This window comes from Triturus cristatus, chromosome 11 (assembly GCF_964204655.1).
Source record: "Triturus cristatus chromosome 11, aTriCri1.1, whole genome shotgun sequence".
Lineage (NCBI taxonomy): Eukaryota > Metazoa > Chordata > Amphibia > Caudata > Salamandridae > Triturus > Triturus cristatus.
The window spans coordinates 79183098-79204876 of NC_140594.1; the positions used below are offsets into that span (position 1 = coordinate 79183098).

Below are 21779 nucleotides of genomic sequence, written 5' to 3' on the forward strand. Positions count from 1 at the left end.
GAAAGCACTCTGCTCCAACCGTTATTCCATCATCACAACAGCTAAAAAGCCACCATCTCCGAGTTCACCATCAAGAGTGTAATCAGCTGAAGCAAAGCCCTCTTTAAAGTCATCAAACAGTGTACTAACCCCATCTCACCATCAGTCGACATATCCAGCAATATCAACCTCTTTTTCACAGAGAAATTCAATACAATCAGATCTAACATCACCAGTTCATCATTGTCATCTAAACCACCACTTACACCAAACCTCCACACCACTAGCTGGTCATCCTTCAACACTGTCTCCCATACAGACCTCGCTAACATTCTGAACTCACTCGTAGCCGCCTCCCACAAAGATGACATGTTTCTCTCCTCCATCATCAAGTCTCTGCAAGTAGAAGCTCCCAAACCCCTTCTCAACGTTGTCCGTGGCTTGCTAACTCAGGGCACCTTGCTTTACTGGACAGACTCTTCCACTGCTGGAAGAACCTAACACTAGATTCAGTTTACTCTGCCAACTTCCGTCCTATAACCCACCTTTCGTTTGATGGAAAAATTGAGAAGGAAGTTGCTACCGAGCTACAGGAGCACACCAGCAACAATAACTTACTTCAAGATTGTCAATAAGAATTCAACTCGCGCTGCAGTATTGAAACATTCATGTTAGAAGTAGTCAACAATGCCCTCTTTCTTATTAAAAATGGCCCTTTAGTACTGGTCATGTTTGCAGTTTTTGCATCTTTTGACACGGTCAGCCATCCAGCATTGATCCACACTTTAAAAACTCGCATGAGCTTAACTGGCATGATCCTGCAATGGTCACGTCCTGTCTCGCCAACTGAAAGCAACTCATTCAGATGGGTATTACCATGTTGTGGACTCTCCCGTCGCCTGTGATATCCCACAACGCTCCATCCTGTCTGCTATCATTTTCAACCTTTAAATGGAACCTTTGGGAACCATTTTTGCATAAAGCAGCACCAAAATCCACCAGTATGCCAACACCCAATTTTGTCTCAAAATCTCCTCAACCAATGACCTAAGCGACTTAAAACCTACGTCGAATGTATCCACCCCTCTATGTCAACAGACTACTTTATGCTAAGCACTATGGCACTCAGTTTCCTCATGCTTGCTAACACCACCAAACAGTCACTGATTCAGTGATGGCTCTTTAACTTACACCAAGTAAGCTGCATACCTCACCTGAAAGAATAGGTGAAATCCCTCAGATTGAGCTTTGACTCAAACCTCTAACTCAACACATTTCCAACTCTGTTATGAAAATTGAAACCTTTTCTCCCTTGAGGAGACTTAATCTTGACAGTTGGTTCTCTTCCACCTCGATGGAGGCAAGAACCTGCGCAGCGGCATCCCAGAGGCCACCCTCACTCCCATGAAAGGCCCACCCATTACTGTTCATGCAGTAGCAAAGCTCATTAAGAGACTGAATGAATCCGACCTCATCGTCCTCGCACTCCAAGCCCAGATGAACTTCAAGATTAGATGCATCACTTACAAAACCCTCTATGCCCCTGTCTACATAGCCAACATATGGAGGTCAACATCGACAAGAAGCTCTTTCATCACCAGATAGGAGACTAAACACTACAGGTAGGAGAACACAAAACTGCTTAGCGTATGCCACCAAGATCTAGCACAACATCCTACCCAACTTCAGAACAGCTCCAACCCTTCTACAATTCAAGAAGAAACTGAAAACTTGGCTGTTCAATGAACCACAGATAGGCTGACTTGTCACCCTTTTCACTAACTCTACCTACTCCCTCTGTCTCCTTCCTCCTCCTCCCAAGTTTGCTCACTGGGGCTTGTCCACTGTACAGCACCCCGTTGCTAGCCAGCTGGGTTTGCACTTTAGGAATACAAAACCTACATATATACATAAACATAATTCATTTTTAAAATGTTGTGTTCGGTGGATCAGTAGACCTACAGATCTGCCAGATTTAAAACAACTAGATTTAGGAAGAGTCTGTATCATTGCCCACGTTTTACTAAGTGATCAGATGATATCTGAACAATGTCATGCTTCGGAGGTTGAGAGTTGTCCTTGGGTGCGTTGTGGTTGAATGCAGCAAATGTCTTTGCTGTGACGGGTTATTTTTCCTTCCAATACTTAGGGGGTGTATTTCCATGGGAATGTACAAGCTACAACTAGCCTGTAGACGTTGATCATTTGTCCAATGGTTGGTAAGTTGTGCCTTCTTGATGCCCCATTTTAATGTGAGGGGCTGTTGCCCTTGTTTTATGGTGTGATGTCTCCATAAAACCCAGTGACCTGTTCTAAAATAGCGAGTTCTATTTGCAATTATTAAGAAATGTTTAATATAAGCTATAAAAAGATTAAATAAAGCACATTTCTCAATCGGATTTTTATACTCCTCATCCATAAATTTAGGAATCGCCTTATGCTGCTCTTCCCCTCACCCAAAAAAGCGCATGCCCCCTTTGCCCACAGAAATGATTCACCTGTTTTTAAATGAGTAATACAGTCCTTTTTACTGTCCTCCCACGGCCCCACCAACCTTTTGCCCACAGTCACATTACTCCTCTTTTAAGAAGCATCTACGGTTAGTCTCCTCCATGTTCACTGCCTGTTCTCAGTCCTCCTCGACTCCCTATTTAAAGCCTCTCTTTTCATTTTTTATTGAATATTATGTGAAATGTGTGGAAAAATGTGCTGACAAAACTGAGGCTTTAAGTAAGTTGTTGAGGAACAGCCGTAAGTTTTTCGGTCTCGCCTGGCGAAAGCAGCACATGATCTGCTCTAGCCAGGAGAGCACCTTTTGGAATCAATTCTGCGAGGGCTCTCATGCACGCGTCTGCAATGGACAAAGATGGCTGCTCTCGCCATTTGTCCATTGCAAGCAGCATGCGCATGTCCGTGGGACTCTGCACAGTCCCACGCCATTTTGTTGCCATAGCAACAAAATACTGCTTCACGTGTTTTTTTTTTTTTTTATGTCAGTCCCCCCGGGGCACAAGCAGGCATCCACTTCTGTCTTTTTGCTGCGATCAGCTGTCCTGATAGAAGTGGATGCCTGCTTGTGCCCCGGGGGAACTGCAGGACAGCCGTTAGCATTTGCAATGCAATAGTTCTCGCATTTATGTGAGTTTGAGCTATTGACATTGCAAATGACAATGCCTTTTATTTATGTTTTAAAAACGAAAACAAGAATAAAAGGCATTGCCATTTGCAATGTCAATAGCTCAAACTCGCGTAGATGCGAGACCTATTGCATTGCAAATGCTTGTTGTGGGAGGCGTAACAGAATTGCTTCAGCCCAATATAAAATTAGATCTATATTTGCATGTCGGGTTGATATTCTATACATGTCGGGTTGATATTCTATAAAGTGAGATATAGATGCCCTACTTGTTTATTTAAAACATTTGTAGGAGTCTTCAATTTAAAAACATATTGGGACACTGTGGAATGTGTATTTTAGTTGTGTTTTGGGGGATGATGGAATTAAAAAAGAAGTGTTATCTTGATCATTTTATTTTTCGCTGTTAAAGTTTAGTCATTGCCTTTTAATACATTTTAATTATTACCAAATGTTGTAGCTACTCATTAGGGTGTGTCAACCTTCACTGGTGGGTAGGAAAGGGATGCTCGTACTCAGTGTCTTGGATGTGGTCGGGATTGGCGAGTAAAGCACTTAAATATTGCGCTGTATACGTACCGAATATCCTCTAGGTGCTGGTGGAGAATACTGAGGCTGGATAGGCTTAGTGTACTGAGGTATTCATTCTCAAGCATAAGTGTGTGTGTGTATGTATGTATATGTATATGTGTGTGAGTGTGTATGTATATATATATATATATTCAGTGAAAAAACCATAGGTTTCACACATGTTATAGTTAGCTGGACATTTTACTCGTAAAAAAACAATGAAATTCCCCCGTTATAGTTAGTTCAGCTAACTATAACTCGCGCGCCCGCAATGCACTGCTGATGACGTCACATATTACATCACTCATGACATGGTCAGTGACATCACTCATGACATCACTGATGACATCTATCTCAAATGACATCACTGATGACATCACTGATGACATCATCCAGTGAATGTGTGTTTTTCTGAAAATTAAATATGTTTTATATATGTACATCTCAAGGTCGATGGAAGAATAAATGGGTATATAAGTGTCTAAATGGATGATTTGTTTTTGAAAAATTGATTGTGTAACTGACTGATTAAGTGTATCATAGTGAATACATGGCTTAGTGAGTAATGTTTAAATATGTAAATATCTGTATCAGTCTCTCTCTTTGTGTATAAGTGGCTGCATGGGTTGGTGAGTAGCTACATGAGTGTCTATATAGGTTATTTGTTGGTTTTTTGAGTATCAGTGTCTGATGTCTGTATGGTTTGGTGGGGGGTATTGCGTAGTGCATAGGTGCATGAATGAATGACTCAGTCTTTGTATGTGTTGAAGACAGCATGTGTGCAGGACTCTATGGGTGCATGAGTGTGTGCATGGGTGTGTTAGTGAGTGAATGACTGTCTCAATAGTGTCTCTATGAGTAACTACATATGTTTTAAACTAGTATATGTGACTATTGGTTTATATAAGCGAGTATATGTGAGAGTGAGAGATTGAAAGAGTTCCTGTATGAATAAGTATGTGTTTCGTTAAGTGATTGTTTAAAAGACTAAGTATGTGTAAGTTTCCGTAGAAGTAAGTGTGGTGGTGTGTGTATAACTGTATATGCAAGTAAATGGATGTTTGATGCTTTATTAGCATGAGTGACTATGTGTGTCAGTAACTCTATGGATGAGTGGCATTGTGTAACAGGGTGTATAGGTGTATGAGTACATATGATGAGTGAGTACATGTATGAGTGACTGTATAGGGCTGTTGGTGAATGAGTGGATGTGTATGTGGATCTTAGAATTACTGTATAGGTTGTTGTAACTGGTATTGGTATGTCCATTGTTTTTAAAATTGTAATTTCTATTTTTGAATGTGTGTATCAAAGGTTATATTAGGGGAAGAGGAGGTCTGCCACTCTATCACAAGGATGATGTCATCAGTGATGTCATCAGTGATGTCATTTGAGATGTCATCAGTGATGTCATGAGTGATGTCACTGACCATGTCATGAGTGATGTAATATGTGACGTCATCAGCAGTGCATTGCGGGCGCGCGAGTTATAGTTAGCTGAACTAACTATAACGGGGGAATTTCATTGGTTTTTTACGAGTAAAATGTCCAGCTAACTATAACATGTGTGAAACCTATGGTTTTTTCACTGAATTTCTAAGGTTTTTTAAATGCTAATTCCTAACTATAACGTGTGTGAAACCCATGGTTTTTTCAGTGAATTTGCAAGGTTTTTTAAATTCTAATTCCTAACTATAACGTGTGTGAAACCTATGGTTTTTTTCAGTGAATTTGCAAGGTTTTTTAAATGCTAATCCCTAACTATAACGTTTTTGAAACCTTTGGTTTTTTCAGTGAATTTGTATGGTTTTTTATATGCTAAGTTATGTATTTTTAATTAAAGATATTTTTTTTTATTAAAATAAAATTACTATATATTCATTTATATATTATCTGTATTTTTTTATAAATTTTTTTTTTTAAAAATTCAATTAGGATATTTTTTTGTTTTTTAATTTTTTAAATTATTTTATGTCCACTTTTTTTATAAATTCTTGGGGTGCGCGCTCTGAGCGCGCTCCTAGTACTATTTCGTAAGTTTTTTATGAATTCCGGCGTACGTTATTTACGTGCGCAAATATACTTCATGGTGCGCGCTGGGAGCGTGCACCCAGTACGTATGCGTACGTACGCATGCGTCCTACGCGCTCGACGCGGTTTACTTCCGCATACGCTAAAATTATGCGCAATAACGGTCGCGTATACGCATGTTCAACGTATGCGCGCTAGGTACGCGCATATGACGTATGCACCTGCGCGTTTACGCGTTCGTGCATACGTCATCACGGGGTGCGCGCTCGGAGCTTGCGCAGTGCGCGCACCTCGGGTTTATACATAATAAAACAATATTTCTTATTGGTTATCATTACTTTCAGTTTCTAATTGTTTCAATACCACACCCAATCCCCTCATGGCAAGTCATGTGATGAAGAATCATCACTTTTGATTGGTTTGAAGTACTTTCTGTTCCAGATTCTTCCCAAACCACACCTACTCCCCTCATTATTAGTTCTGATTCCTTTGGAGAAGGAGCTATTCTGTTGTTGAGAGACAATGGCTGAACAGCAACCTACTTCAGACAGTGACCAGGACACTCTTGAGAGGCAGAGGAACAGGAAGCAGAAAGACAGCTTTATATGGCAGTTTTTCACTTTTCCAGATGGTGAGAAAAAGGTAAATGCACCGAAAGTTACATGTGTACTTTGTAAAAAAGTCTTATCTCGTGGGAATCCTAACAAGAAATATTCTTTTAGCATTCACACTATGTTGAGACATGTTTACAAAATGCATCCAGTAACTTCTCGTCGAGCTTCTGGAGAAAACCCTCCACCTGCTCATCCGACGACATCAGCAGCAGCTCAGCCGAGCACATCTTCGGCAGCTCAGGGGAGCACTTCAGCTGCGATGGTGCCTTCACCTGTTTCTATACCTCTTGTTGGTCCACCTTGTTTGGCGAGGTTGTCTACACGGTGCACTGATTGCGGTTCTCTTATTTCTGTGGGGGAGACCAGTCTTGATCTCCTTCAGAGAAAATTTGATGCGCATCCGTGCACTAGGCCATAGATGTTTTTTCTTTTTTTGCGTTTTTCTCTTCCTGTTTCCCTCCATTAACTCAAGGGCTCTTTTAAGAGCCACTTATAAACTTAATCAAACAATTTTTTTTTTTAGAAATTTTTTTTGAAATTTTTTTGAGGTGCGCGCACTCTGCGCGCACCCAAGGTTTTTTTTTTGGGTTTTTTTTTATATAGAGAGACTACAATTAAAAATTGAAAATGTGATTGTAGAGAAGTAGAAAAAAAGGAACCATGATATTGGTGACTTACCATACCCACTCAAAAAAATTTTTAATTTGTTTTATTAAGTTTTTTTTCGGGTGCGCGCTGGGTGCGCGCACTCGGCGATATTTTTTAACAAAATATTAATCTTTTTTTTTGCCCTACAAGGTCCTACTTTGACCCCCTTACAATGCCTACTGGGTCTATTTCTACCCACTCTGCCCCCTTTTCAAGTTCTCCCCCTTTGTTTATCACCCCCTCTTTATGCGATAGACAAAATGGCAGCCGCCGCTTCCTGATTTCCACCGATTCGAATGTTTACTAAGATCTAACAACCAATCAGAATTGCGCCCGCGCACGGCGAGGTGCGCGCACCCAGCGCGCTTAGATATATATATATTGATTTAAAGGCTATTTTCTCATAATCTACTGAACCGATTTACACCAAACCTACAAAAGGCACTTCTTTGACCTGGGGACTACCTCTCTGCCAAATTTCTAGTAATTCTGTTCAGCCGTTCGGGCTGTAGCCCTGTCTAAAGGTCCTATGGAAAAATGCATGGGAAAAACGCGTTTTGGGACCCCCCTTTTATCTCAGCCCCCGCTTGACGAATCCCCCCCGAGACTTTCAGGGTAGGAGCGGAGGGTAGCGCCCCACCTATTTTGAAAAATTCGCGAGGATTCGTCGACCGGCGCCAAAGTTATTCAAAATAGAATGTTGCGGATTTCCTATGGAAAAGGGGTCCTAACTATAACTACCTACTGGCGACCGCCAGTAGGTAATATATATATATATATATATATATATATATAATCTACTGGCGGTCGCCAGTAGATAGTTATAGTTAGGACCGTGTTTCCATAGGAAATCCGCAACATTCTATTTGGAATAACTTTGGCGCAGGTTGACGAATCCTCGCGAAATTTTCAAAATAGGTGGGGCGCTCCGCTCCAACCCTGAAAGTCTCGGGGGGATTCGTCAAGCGGGGGCTGAGAAAAAAGGGGGGTCCCAAAACGCGTTTTCCCCATGCAATTTTCTATAGGGACCTTTAGTCCAAGGTACAGCCCGAACGGCTGAACAGAATTACTTGAAATTTGGCAGAGAGGTAGTCCTCAGCTCAGGGATGTGCCTTTTGCATATATGGAGTCAATCTGTTCAGTAGTTCCTGAGACAATTGCAGTTAAAAGCACATACATATCTGTAGCCGCGCACCGTGCGAGCACCCTAACGTGCGCGAGCGTAATTCTGATTGGTGGTTACATGTTAGTCAACGTTCGAATCGGTCGAAATCAGGAAGTGTCGGCCGCCATTTTGTTTGTTTTCAGTGCGAGAGTGAAAAAGGAAGGTGGCGAACGTGAAAAGGGGGCAGGGTAGAGAGTTCCTGACCCCCTAGCCTTTGTCAGGGGGTCCCTGAAGGACCCCGAAGGCAGAAAAAACATTTTAATTTTTTTTTTTTTAACGTAGTTTATTGTAAAATAAATATATAAAAAAAATAATAATACATACATAACTTAGCATTTAAAAAACCGTACAAATTCACTGAAAAAACCATAGGTTTCACACACGTTATAGTTAGGAATTAGCATTTAAAAAACCTTGCAAATTCACTTAAAAAACCATAGGTTTCACACGTTATAGTTAGGTGGATATTTCACTCGTAAAAAACCAATGAAATTCCCCCGTTATAGTTACTTCAGATAACTATAACTCGCGCGACCGCCACTCTATCACAAGGATGATGTCATCAGTGATGTCAAGAGTGATGCCACTGACCATGTCATGAGTGATGTAATATGTGACGTCATGAGCAGAGGATTGCGGGCGCGCGAGTTATAGTTATCTGAAGTAACTATAACGGGGGAATTTCATTGGTTTTTTACGAGTGAAATATCCACCTAACTATACATGTGTGAAACCTATGGGTTTTTAAGTGAATATATATATAGATATATATAATGTAATGGTCGCAGTGCATGGTCCTCGGAAGTGCTCGAGCAAGATTCCTTGCTGCACTTTCATAAGGACTCCATATTCTACTTGATGTATTTTAGAATGTCTTTATTATTTTCCACTATTTTAGCGTGTTACAATTATGGATACATTTCTGAATCTAACTTCAAATATCAGGTTGTCGTGTTTCGTGCTATCACACATTAGAAGATGTTGTCGATTAAGTTTATTTGCTTTGAAGGTATTTCTCCAGGATAGTAACATTAGGGAGGGAGAACACCACATGCAGAAGCTGTTGAGATTCGGCCTTAGCAGTTTTCAGAATTCAAAGAGGGTCTTCGCTCGGTTGTATGCAACCTGTCATGATATCCCCTAGAGGGGCTACGTCTCAGTAAGAAGGACCACTAGCTTGGGAGGGTGCACTGAGGTGGCTCTGAAGACCTGGGGCTGGAAGGTTGCATTGTGTAGGAAGCAGGGATTTCTTGAGGGCCAGGCTGAGCTTGATGTGTGGTTTATAACCTTGAAGATGAGTCTTGCTGCTGAAGTTTGTACGTCTACCATTTAGTGGGTTAGGAAAGTGGATACACAATAGGAGGACAGCACGGGTATCCGTGGCAGACTTTGTAGGGCAGAAAATCCTGCAGCTGTGTCAGCTAGTCTTTATGCCTCTGAGGGCATGAGGTTGGACACTGTTTAGTGGTACACAGAGCCTGCAATTTGCAGAATCACAGGCTTGCGACTGCAGAACAGTGACTTGCAATGTACTAGAGGTACTTGCGTGTACAACTTATTACAAATCACAAAATGGAGGGAACGTGAAAGGAACACTACTGTTGTTAAGGATCCACAATTAAATCTGATGTACCAATGATTGGTGACCAGAGTAGCATGCTATTAAAAAGTTAAACTACCATGTGGACGTAACAATTAATTCTCAAATTGCCTCCTTGGTAATAATGTCGGGCAGCCTCTGGGCACATAATGCAGTAGTTAATAGAACAACTGTCTCCTCAATGTCCTCCTAAATTGGAAAAAAAAATTAAAGCGTCAGCTGCTCCTTAATGTATACCTGCTGCTGGAAAGAAAAAAGTTTTTCCATTTGGAAATTCAAATGCAAGGACTGAAGTCGGTTATTCCTTGCAGGCCACTTTTCTCAACCAACCACAGAGGATCACAAATTGCGACCTGCCTAATTAATTTTTATTATTTAGGTCATTTTGTCACCCTCTGCAACTGGGCTGTTTTTGATGAGATCTATAACTACATACATTGCATAGCATATTGCACCCATGTTTGCAAACCAGTTGGTGTGCAATTTGAACATCCTGGTTTGTGAAAAGGGATCCATGCATCACTCCAAAGATTGTAGATCTTGCTCCCTTACCAGCAAGAGTGACCTGGGACACAGAGGTCCATGGTTGGGATAGATGTGTCCCAAAGTGTGAAGTGCTGCTCGGTAGTGTCAAAAAGAGAAATGAAGTTTGGCTGCATGGCTCGGTTTGTCAGGTAACTAAGGTGGTCCAAGAATCGGGGGGACATTTTGGGTTTGGAAAGCATGTTTTTCCTGCCTACGTTTCTGTCTGGATTTGTACACTTCGGCTCGATTAGTCCCATGGACATCACCACAACAACTTGGGTGAGCTACCCATGTTCTGGAGACTGTAACGCAGGAAGCAGCCCAGAGTTAGTTCTGGGAAGAGTCCTGGAGACACGATCCCTCACCCTCCCATCTTGCACTTCTCAGACATCCCAGATCCACTTACAAAAAACACGTCCTCAAGTAAAAGGCATCCTTCTTCCGCACTCAACTTGACCGTGCCAAAAACAGACCCAGGTAACTCTTCAAAATCATCCGAAACCAAACTTCCCCCGCACCTCCAAATATGACAGCCTCATCAGACAGATGTGAAGAAATTGCCCACTTCTTCTCGGAAAAAATTGCCAAAATTGACCAATCCTTCCTTCCCACACAACTATCCTCCAACTCCCAATCCAATCCTGTCCTCACCTCTGCCTACTCCACATCCCCCCTTCCAGACGACACACTCTCTCCTCTGCCCTCTATCCTACTGCTCCCCAGCGAGCCTCCTCGCCCGCCCATTTCCATACTCCCCCACCACTCCACAGGCCTCTCACCTTCCACATCTCCAGTAACCAACTCCCCTAAATCTCAACTTAAGAACAATGCCTCCTTGCTCAACTTTCTCCCCGTCACTGAGCTTGAAGTCCTCAATATAATTGGCAATCTAAAACCGTCCTCCCACACAAAAGACCCAATACCCTCCAACCTTGTCCCTGCCCTTAAGCACATCATCACCCCATTCTGGACCAAAATCATCAACACCTCTCTCTCCACGGGCTGTGTCCCCTCCTCCCTTCAGCTTGGTCAAATCTCGCCCATAATCAAAAACCCCAATGCTGCCCCCAATAACCTAAATAATCTCCGCCCCATCACTAACCTCCCCTTTCTCTCAAAGGTACTTGAAAAATGTGTCCTACTACAACTAGACAAACAAATAGAAAATTTCAACCTTCTCGACCCCTTTCAATCTGGCTTCAGAGAAGGCTGCAGCACCGAAACGGCAATGCTCAATGTCATAGATGACATCCATCAATCACTTGACAATGGCGAGACCTGCCTTCTTATCCTTCTTGATCTCTCTCCGCAGCATTCGATACAGTCAACCATTCAGCCCTACTTAATGCGCTTAGGACCAGTTTCGGCCTTAATGGCACCGCCTACAAATGGTTCATCTCTTATCTACAACACCGTACTCGGCAAATCAAAATTCAAAACTGTCTCTCTACCCCCACTTCTGTCTCCCTTGGAGTCCCCCATGGATCTATTCTCTCTCCCTACCTCTTTATAGAACCCCTCACCCTCCTTCTTAACCCAGCAGGCATAAATTACCACATCTACGCCGATGACACCCAAATCTATTACAAGATTAAAACTCATGCTGACATCTTACACCTGAACAACACCCTTACCAAGATCCAAACCTGGTTCCATTCCAATCATCTCAAACTCAACCCTAACAAAACCGAAATCATTCTCTTCTCCCCCAATAACCCTCTAACCGTTCAATCATGGATCCCTGACCTCAATGCACTCAATTGCTCACTCACCCTGTCCAACTCCGTCACATCTCTTGGCATCACTATCGACAACACCCTAACCCTTAATGTTCACATCAAAAACTATGGCAAAGGAGCCCTCTTCACTCTCCGTCACCTCAATAAAATTAAACCATTCATACCCACTGATGATTTCAAACTCGTAGTTCAGTCGCTTGTTCTGTCACGTATTGATTATGGTAATGCCATCCTTAATGGAATCCCCAAAGTACACCTAGCTCCAATCAAAGCTGTGCTCAACCTTGCTGCCAGGCTCATCACGGACTGCAAACGCTTCGATCATATATCCCCGGCTCTCAAATCTCTTAAATGGCTCCCTATCGAAGGCAGATCTACCTACAGAACCGCCTGCATTACTCATAAAGTCCTCCACCAAAACACTCCGCATTACCTCTCAAAGAAACTCCACACTGCGGGCTCCACTCGACCTCTGAGAAGCACCAACACCCTACTCCTAATCCCACCTCTGCATAAAAAGAAAGCTACACAATTTTGCTCCTTCTCTGGCAATGTCCCTATTATCTGGAATGCCCTCCCCAAAAACCTGCGCTGTAATCCCTCCTATTCTAGTTTCAAAAAAAGACCTCAAAACCCACCTCCTCAATTATTATTGGGGTTCCTAACCTCTGTCCTACTCCTGATTTCTTATCTTTAACACTATATTTGTTCAGTAATTTTTATACCCTGTTCTCCTGTTTCACCATTTACCGAATTACTTAAATGTATAGCTCCTGCCCCTGTTTATTTATCTGGTTTTGTATAATGCTCATGTTGTCTGTACTTTGTAAATTATGCTTGTATACCCTATGTGCCTCATATTATCCTTTTCTTGTAAAGCGCTCTGATACCTCTGGGTCTAGCCAGCGCTATATAAAACCTTCAAAATAAAATAAATAAAGTCCTCTTTCTGCTGCTACCTATTCTGTGCACACCTGGGCCAATACTGTTGTGGGGGGGGGGGGGCTGCCCAGATTTAAACCAGAAAAGGATGCCATTCCTGTGCTCTCCGTTTCGCTCTCTCTAGTTTATGTGCCCCCACATGCGCCCTCCATGCTGCTTCCCCCACACACAGCCTTGTGTTACTTCTGTCCCCCAGGTGCCCCACAACGGTGGTTTTATTTACTGATTCAACTCAAGCCATAAATAAAGGGGGGGGGGCGTATGGGTGGCATGCAACCTACAAAATAGCGCAGGCTTTTTTTTAGTTCTTATTAGCCACACTACACAGCATCAGTGATGCTGAATATCATCGCTAAAAACCATTGGCAAAACCAATGGCGAGCGAGTCTTAGTGACTTTGCCATCTCATTACAGAAGCACATTTCTAACACTATGTTTTCAGCTTTCTTAAAGTGTTGTAGTCTGTACCCACTGTAACGCAGGCGCGCGCGCTCACGCACGTATACAGATGCACGGAAACATGCACCCACCAAAGCACACGAACACACACATGCACGCTTTCAGTCTTTGTGTGCTGAAGACCAGTAACTCACTCGCGTGCTGTCCTTCCTGTGATTATTTTCCATACCTCTAGTCTATCCTGAGCTTCACCCCGTGGATATCTTGTCAAATGAATCCCTCCATGCCGCGGCGCCTCACATTCACCATCAAATCGGTTTCCAAGCGAGTAATGCCTTTGGGATTCCATTCCGATCCCAGTGTTCGCTGGGCGGTGACTGTCCTGAATAACAGTGTTTCTCCTTGTATAACTCAACTACTTCCTGCTTTCAGTAACATTCTCTACCTTGAAAATGTCTCTTTTCACGCCAGGGCACTTCTACATACAACATTGAAACTCGTTCTCAATAAGTGCTTTTATTATCTTGTCATTCTTTGTTCTGCTTGGAGGACTACGGGAGCCGAGCGCTGGCTGCACGTGTATTGTGTATTGTGTATTCCGCTTCCGCTGTGACCTCTCGTTAAATGCTATAAATATGACAATGTGAAATGTCCCCCTAACACTGCTCTCTGCTCTGGTTATCCATTTCAGGCGGCGAAACCGAGCCGAGGATCAAATGCAGCCAAGCTTTAAACGAGAACCGCCCCTACCGCCCTGCCGGGCTGCTGCCTGACCTATAGAATGGTAAGCCTGGCCCTGCCTGACTGCTTCTTGCTGACTGCGACGAACGATGGTTGGCTTGGGTTACTGGGATGTCGAGCGGCGTGTCTGAGGGGAATGCGCAGCGCAGAAGTCTTGGCAGGTCCACGTGTGAGCAGCCCCCACAGTCCATTTGTTCACGTTGCATTCTGGTACTTGTAGGCCTCGTGTATGCATTACAGATTCAGGATCACAAATATCGGAATGCAAGTAAGAAAATCTGGGCTGCTGAACTCGCACAAGGACCTGGGTCCAAACTTAGGGACTACTCTGCTGTCCAAACAGTGGCCACCAAAGCGCTCCACTGACCTTGTCTAACCAAGTGGGGTGAAACGGCGCCTCGCGGAGCTCTCGGCTCGGCTTGTTTGTCTCCAGAGTTGAAATGTGTGCCAAGCTCTGCTTTCAACAACCCCAGCCCGCATGCACGCAAGGCCGGTCCCTGTAGCGCGCCTGCCAGAGGCACAATGTTGGCATTTAAAAAGATGCTTGTTTAGGACAGCCACGCCTCGTGCCGCGGGGCAGGTAGTGAATGGGGTTATCAGTCTGCCCTGACCTATTCTTTGTGAAATGCTGCTTCACTGGCTGGGCCGGCAGCTGCGCCATTGTGGCTGCTTCCTGCACGTCATGTCTGACCGAGCCTGAAATGCTGGCTTCTCTTGGTGGCCCCGATGTGCCCCCTTGGAATGTAGCGCGTCGCAGGTAATCTCGGCATCTTTCCTATGCTCTTTTCGGGGGCGGTGCTCTCTTCAGCAAGGCCCATCTTGGGGATTGCCCCGGAAGAGTTTCCAAGTGCTTCACGCATGGTTCGCAGACAGACATACTTCTTCTATAATGTGGGCAGCGTTCACTGGCAGAAGACTGGCTATATCTTTACTCTGCTTGGGTTTAAAACAGTGGTCTCCAGTGATTGTTTAATTTGTGACTTTTACTAGGGGGAGCCATCGACACAGTAACGTTGCCATCATCAGATTTATTCATTAGGAAAAAAAACACCAATCGCACTAGAGGTTATAGCGTGTTGGAATATCAACGAAAAATGTAGTGCTGCGCATGCGGTCAAAGAAGTATACAAAAGTGAGGGAGGGGAGGCTTGAATTAATCCCAGCCACTGGTAATTACTCAGTTTGGGCCGAGCCATATGCAAATCTGTTCTATCTTGACCCTGCTCCAATGGGAGCAGACGTCCAGACTAGAATTTCCAGGCCAGGTCCTCCCTGAACCACAAGCAACCAAAGACTGTTTTCCCCCTGATTGGACTCTTCAGTCCGGTGTAGCTTCATTCCAGGGGCATGGGACCCGCGTCTGGGCATAGCGATGACCCTGCATCTGATAGAGAAGGCTAACATATTGAGTGACTTGGACACATTGCTGTTGGGTGAAGAAACAATGAATTGCTCTAAATTTGGGGGGGAAAGCATTGGATGTTTGTAATTTCGCAATGTTAATGCCAGTTTCTCTCCTCCCATAACCAGCCAATGTAGAGAAACCAGCCACTGCCCATCTTCAAAGCTACAGCATAGCTGCGAGTTCATGAGATGCCTCAAGATGGGTTTCAGCCAAGTCTGAGCCCACAGTAGTTTCTTTTGTAATTGATGATCTTAAACAGTGCATTTAGACCAGGTTTGAGTGTTGAGGAGTTCCCCAGGGCTTGACGTTGTCCCTACTACTTCTTATTTTGTGTCTGCACTCTCTGGCTGCGCTGCTTTCAGACTCACATTTTATGTGTGTGCAAAGAACGCACATTTTATGTGTGTGCAAAGAACGCACAAGGTTTCAGGCCGAAGATTCTGAAATGTTTGAGACCAACCCAGGTGAACTGGATGCCGTTCAGTAAAGGATAAGACCGAGCATTTGAGACTGAATCCTTCAAACACAGAAATTATGCTTACAAAATGCCAATATATTTGCTGGGATTCCATCAGGTGGCCTTTAATCCTTGGACCCTGACCTCCGCCATTTGGGGCGCTGAGAAGTTTAGGTATTATGATTGACTCTGTACTCGTCCTCTCTCACCAGGTTACAGCTGTAACTAAAGTATACATCTACCATCTGCAGATTCATAAAAAGTATAGCCTTTTCTAGCTTTTTCACAGCCAGTGATGGCAATGAATGCCTTTGTGCAATCTCGTATTGATTTTAGCAGTTCAGTTTAGGTGGGCCAACCAAAATATATTTCTGAGATATAATACATTAAAAACATAGCTGCCAGAACTCTTCTACTTTACCAAAACACTGACCATTTCTCCAGTCCTTGACACTAATTTTTCTGGCTACTTGTAAGCAAGAGAATTGTGTTTCCCTTCTGATTCGTTGTATTTTTTTTATGTCACATGGCCTCTTTTCTTGAGGCACACATTTTGTACAGTTCAAGCCTATCAAATCACTTAGATCTACTTCTAAACCACTCTTTGTAAAAAATCAACATGGGAGGCTAAGAAACAAAAAGAACAGAACGACTGGTTAAAAATATTTGCCCTGTTAAAGGAAAAAAACCTGACCCACTTTTGGAACCATATAAACAAACTTCGTTCCTCCAACAAGAGCAGGGGGAACGCAGTTCGTGAAAAAGTCTTGTCTCAGTATGTCACCCAACAATACTGCTGTGATGCCCCGGACCTCGTCGAGGTTGAAATCGGAGATCCTGCCGACACTACGCGGATGGAAACCCATGAGCGGACTATCTCGGCCCAGGTCTGCAAGTTTCTGAAATCCATGAAAAACGATGGTGCTCCAGGGCCCAACGGCCTTCCATCTGCTGTATTCAAATGTGCGCTGGAAGATTGGTCTAAGCTATTAGTTCCCTTATACAACTATGTGTTTACTACCTATCGGATACCAGATTCATGGAAAGGCTCGATCTTATGCCTATTTTTCAAGAAAGGAGATGCCTCCTTTCCAGCTAATTACCGACTTATTGCCCTATTCTATCTTGAGGCTACGTTATATGCTCGGTGTCTTCTCAGATCGCTAGAAAAATGGGTAGCGGAAAATAAAATGTTACCATACTTTCAAACTGGGTTCCGATCTTCTGCCTCCACAATTGACAACATCACGCCCTAGCCATCCTGAGTCAAAAAGCAGCGCAAAAAAATAAACTCTCTTTATCGCTGCTTTACAGACTACAGCGCCGCCTTCGATAAAGTGTCCCATAAACACTTTATGGAGGAAATTGGATAAGTGAGGGATTCCACAGAGCCTGCTCGGAGCCCTAATCTCCTTGCATAAGAACACATGGGTACGAGTCAGAACTGGCCTAACGACAGTCTCTGCAAAAATTCCAACTTCAGACGGCCTAAAGCAAGGATGTGTTCTTGCTCCCCTTTTGTTCAACCTCTACACCGCTGACCTGGGGAGATTCCTGGAGAAAAATAGTCTCCGCCAAAACTGGGCCTCGCAAAAACTAACTTGCACATTCTGCAATACGCTGATGATATTGTTATAATGGACCAGGCAAAGTCTGGCCTCCAAAGAGCCTTGTGCACGCTCCACAAATACAACACAGCTAATGCTCTTAAAATCAACCCAGATAAGACCAAGGTCTTGATTTTCAGCCATTGCAAGAAAAGGAAAAGTTTAGCATGGAACATTGGGTCCGCAAAGATTAAAACAACATCAAAATACAACTACCTGGGGGTCTGGTTTAGCGAGTCTTCCAGACCATCAGTCCACTTGGCTGCCTTGAAAAAGAGAGCTGGAGCAAAAACATACAGCCTGACTCTGCTTAACCAGTCCCTGAGTAGTCCTTCTGCCGAACCCATTCTGAAGGTGACTAAAGCTGCCCTTCTTCCTGCCTTTAGTTACGGGCACCAGGCCTTTCCTGGCTCATGCTCGGCCAGTCTCGACCACAGCCAAGCTACGATTTATAAACATATTTTCCGTCTCCATAATTACATCCACAGGGCAAGACTATCTATTTTCTGTGAGGCTGACACCCTGAAGTACTATATAAGGGCACTAAAAGCCGCAGATAACACGCTTAACGCCTGGTTAAAAGAAACTCTTGCCAGCTCCGGGAATCCATGGAACCGTCCAATTGTAAAAGTCATAAGAACGCTACATATTTACGAAAGATCACAAACTGCAGACTCTATTCCATACACAGTCTGGAAAAGGGTTATCAACAAGCAGGTTAGACAAATTTCCTTCCAGATGGACATTCGGGTCCTAAAAACATCAATTATCCTGCTCACCTTGAACCACTCATACCTGCCTGGGGTACCTCGACCTTCCCTTCATGCGTCTCCTAGGTCTGCGCTCCACTGCCTTTAACCGATGGGCTCCAACTAGTAAGGAGGGGGCTTGCAGAATGTGCAATTACAGGTCTGAATCATGGCTGCATCTTCTGTGCTGTCGTCCCGCTCTCTGATGCTCCTAGAAGACTTCTCTTAAAATCCTTATCTAAAAAGGGGCATCAGTACATGTTTGGAGGCCTCTGCTTTACTTCCCCATATATTCAAGTGCTGGCAAGGTCCGGAAAATATGTGAGACTCTTGGACAATCTGCTTTCTCCCTCTCCTGCACCCGCCCTACCAGCTCCTCCTCCCCAAAAACTTATCACAGACTATTTTTGCACTTTGCCCTAGTGTCTCTGCACCAAATCATTTTAGCCTTGGTTTTTGAAGCCTGTCACGTGATTACAGCAGTAACTACAAGACTGCCTCGTCAGTAATATGTGTATGAATTGAAATTTGATGGTTTGCTTCGCTTTGCTTTTAATGTGGTAACAGTATATTTTATTGCAATGGTTTTAATTAACTGTGCTAATATATAATAAACTAAACTAAACACTCTTTGTAGTTCCCACATATAAGCTTAACATTTATGGTAGAAGAGCATTCAAGGAATTTACGGCTTAGTTACAAGAACTCAGGTTACCTTGCCTTCAGCCCTAAATAAGATCACCTGAAATTCCTTAAAGAGCTGAATACATGCCTGTTTTCCATCTAGCCTGCTTTCCAGTTCTGATGCCTTGCTTGCTCTATATTCTTACTTCACCTATGTTACCAAAATACCCTGTCTATGGTGAATGTCTCATGTTAAACATCCCCTTAAATAACATAATCCTCCTCAACTTCTCAAGGTTATCCATTCTATGAGAACGTTGGAGTGGATGGTAGTCCACCACAAGTAATAATGGCACTATTCTTGTTAAGTTCAGTAAAGTTTCAGTAGTTTAAACCAGAGCTTGACCCCCTGGTTGCTATGGCACATAGTAGACCGGCTTATCTTAAGAAAATGTGTAAAGCATTTAGAAGTACTAAAACATAAAAAAAAAAAGTAAGAAACATAACACACAAAAAATCCCACTCCGGTTCATAAATACTAGAGACAACTCCAAAACCTGGCTTTTCAAACTATAGTTTCCAGGGGCGGCGTGTGTGGCTCTGTGTTGTCGCTTTTTTTTTAGACTTAGCGCCGGGACACTCCATGGAGTAGCCGTGCGCTTTACAAATACCGGATAACATTACGTTATGAGAGAGCCAGCAGTTCATAGAATTTACTCTGGGGTAATGAGGGACTGACCTGGATATTGCTTAGAATTTCAACAGAAAGGCACAACAAAGTTCAAGCCAATAAAGAGGCAAGGCATCCTGACATCATCCTCCAGTGACAACATTCAACATGAAAGGTTTTGTTGAAAGAGAGAGGACATTGCATTAATAGATTGGAAATCTAGCCTTATTTACTCAAAATCCTTCTTTCAGTGATGTGGTAAATTCTATCCTAGACAAGTTTGATTGGTGTGCAATAACGCTAGAAACGTTACTCAAGACACACACACACACACACACATACAGTGGGATGTGTGCGAGAGAATAACTTTTGCATAATCCAAAGGCAAGCACCACAAACCATAACTTGACCACTTAATTAAGGGTTCAGCATCTAGCAGGTGTTCATTAGATCGAAAGGGCTATATAGCCAACCCTTATCTGCAGACTGACTCAGAATTAAGCGTGGCAGCCTATAGGCTAACTAGCTACAAATACTGAGCAGATCACACAACCTAAATAAGTACTATCTTTTTTTGGGATCTGGGTCAACGTTTGCAGGTGCTAACATACAAATTCCCACAGTGTATCTCATGGCAAATGAGAAGGGCGCTTATTATTTCAGATGGAAAGATTTTGTTCATGGTGTATTTCTGAAGGCATAGCCAGTGTCAATTATGTTTCTTATTTTTGCCTCATCCTTGGCACCGTTGGGGCTGGCTGCGTTGAGAATGAGACTATCATCATTATCCCTCAAGGGGCTACATCTAACCATTGCGTGACTTTTGTATAACTTTAGAAATGTGTGTCAGCAGTCCATGAGGACCAGATCTGGGCCAGCTTTCCAAGCGAAGCGCCTGGAATGAAGTTCTATGCAAATATACTAAATGGGAATCGTTTTCATGATCTTGAAAATCTGAACTAGAGCAGCTCTTGGAGACCAATCTTAAACAATCTGATATTAGAATATCCTTCTATGGATTTGTCCTCTTAAGCTGGTTAATCTAAGTGTGTGTTTTTAATCTCTGGAGTATAGGTATCTTCCTTGAATGTCTGATAAAACTTACCCAGCAAATCTGCTGCCCAGCTCCTTCTTACAATTAAATGTATTTTGGGCGAAATGTTTGAGACTTCCATAGGACACGTATGATTTGCTGTATTCTAACTTTTACATTTGCTGTATAAGGGTGTGAAATTGAAAATAATATCTACTTGTCCATGGGGCAGGTTGCTTCATAAATCTATGTCCTGTAACAAAATCCACTGGCCCCTTTGGAGCCGTGCAGCAAACAATTATAGCAGCAATCTAATTATATAAGAGCTCTGATATAGCATCTCTGATTATGCCAGGGTTCACACCATAGTAGTGTTTGAATACTTGCAATCCCCTTATGTGGCCATGTTTCCGCAGATCTACATACTGGGGCGGAAGGCAGTGATAAGCAATAGTTTTAGGGTTAGAATGCCCTTTTGAGTCTGTGCAAACCTACTAACTTGCATGTTTTAAGGGGTTTCAACAACTCTTCTCCACTCTTTTCCCATACTGAGAAATGTTGCAAACACTCAGATTTTCGCATGCGCAAATCTAACCATGCATATTTGCTCATGCTAAAATGCAGTTCACAAATATTTTCTAGGAGTATTATTTCTTGTCCTACTTCTGTAACTTATTGGGAATTCACGAAAGCTGTATAGCTGCACTTAATGCAAGGACATATGTCATGGGTGCACTTTTGAGACTTTTGAAAAGTAATTGGGCCCCTAATTTGGTCTGGCGTTGACTGTGACCTTTTGTGTTTATTAAAATTCTGTCTCTCTCTCTGTATCAGCTGGCTTCACTGTGAGTGACTGCATTCTGCTCTTTCACAAGGAGCATATCCGCACACAAGGTAGTTTTGTTCAGTGCAAGCAACTACTGTGGCAGTGTCTGCTTTTTGAGAGTTAAAAAATCAATTTTTGCTTTTGCCAATGTTTGTTGTTATGGTGAGGGCCCAACCGCTCTAACACCAATAAGGCTTTATAAAAACCATGTCAAAACAAGTCACACATTGACAAAACTAAAAAGCTGACCACCAATTTCAGACCCCCGGACTTTGCCAATGCTTGTTTTTTCAGTTTCCTAAATTCTTATTGAAACTGG

The 21779-nt window shown here is 43.1% G+C and overlaps 1 protein-coding gene across 4 annotated transcripts in view; it reads left to right on the forward strand.

Annotated features, from left to right (window-relative positions):
- HIC2 (HIC ZBTB transcriptional repressor 2) overlaps nucleotides 1–21779 on the forward strand; it is a 246049-nt gene that overhangs the window by 106048 nt on the left and 118222 nt on the right. For 3 of the 4 annotated variants that reach the window (XM_085636147.1, XM_085636149.1, XM_085636148.1), the window contains exon 2: nucleotides 14040–14132. The exons of the other annotated variant lie outside the window; for it this stretch is intronic. The gene's annotated coding sequence lies outside the window, so the exon portion shown is untranslated. The remainder of the gene's footprint in view (nucleotides 1–14039; nucleotides 14133–21779) is intronic. 4 annotated transcript variants of the gene reach the window in all.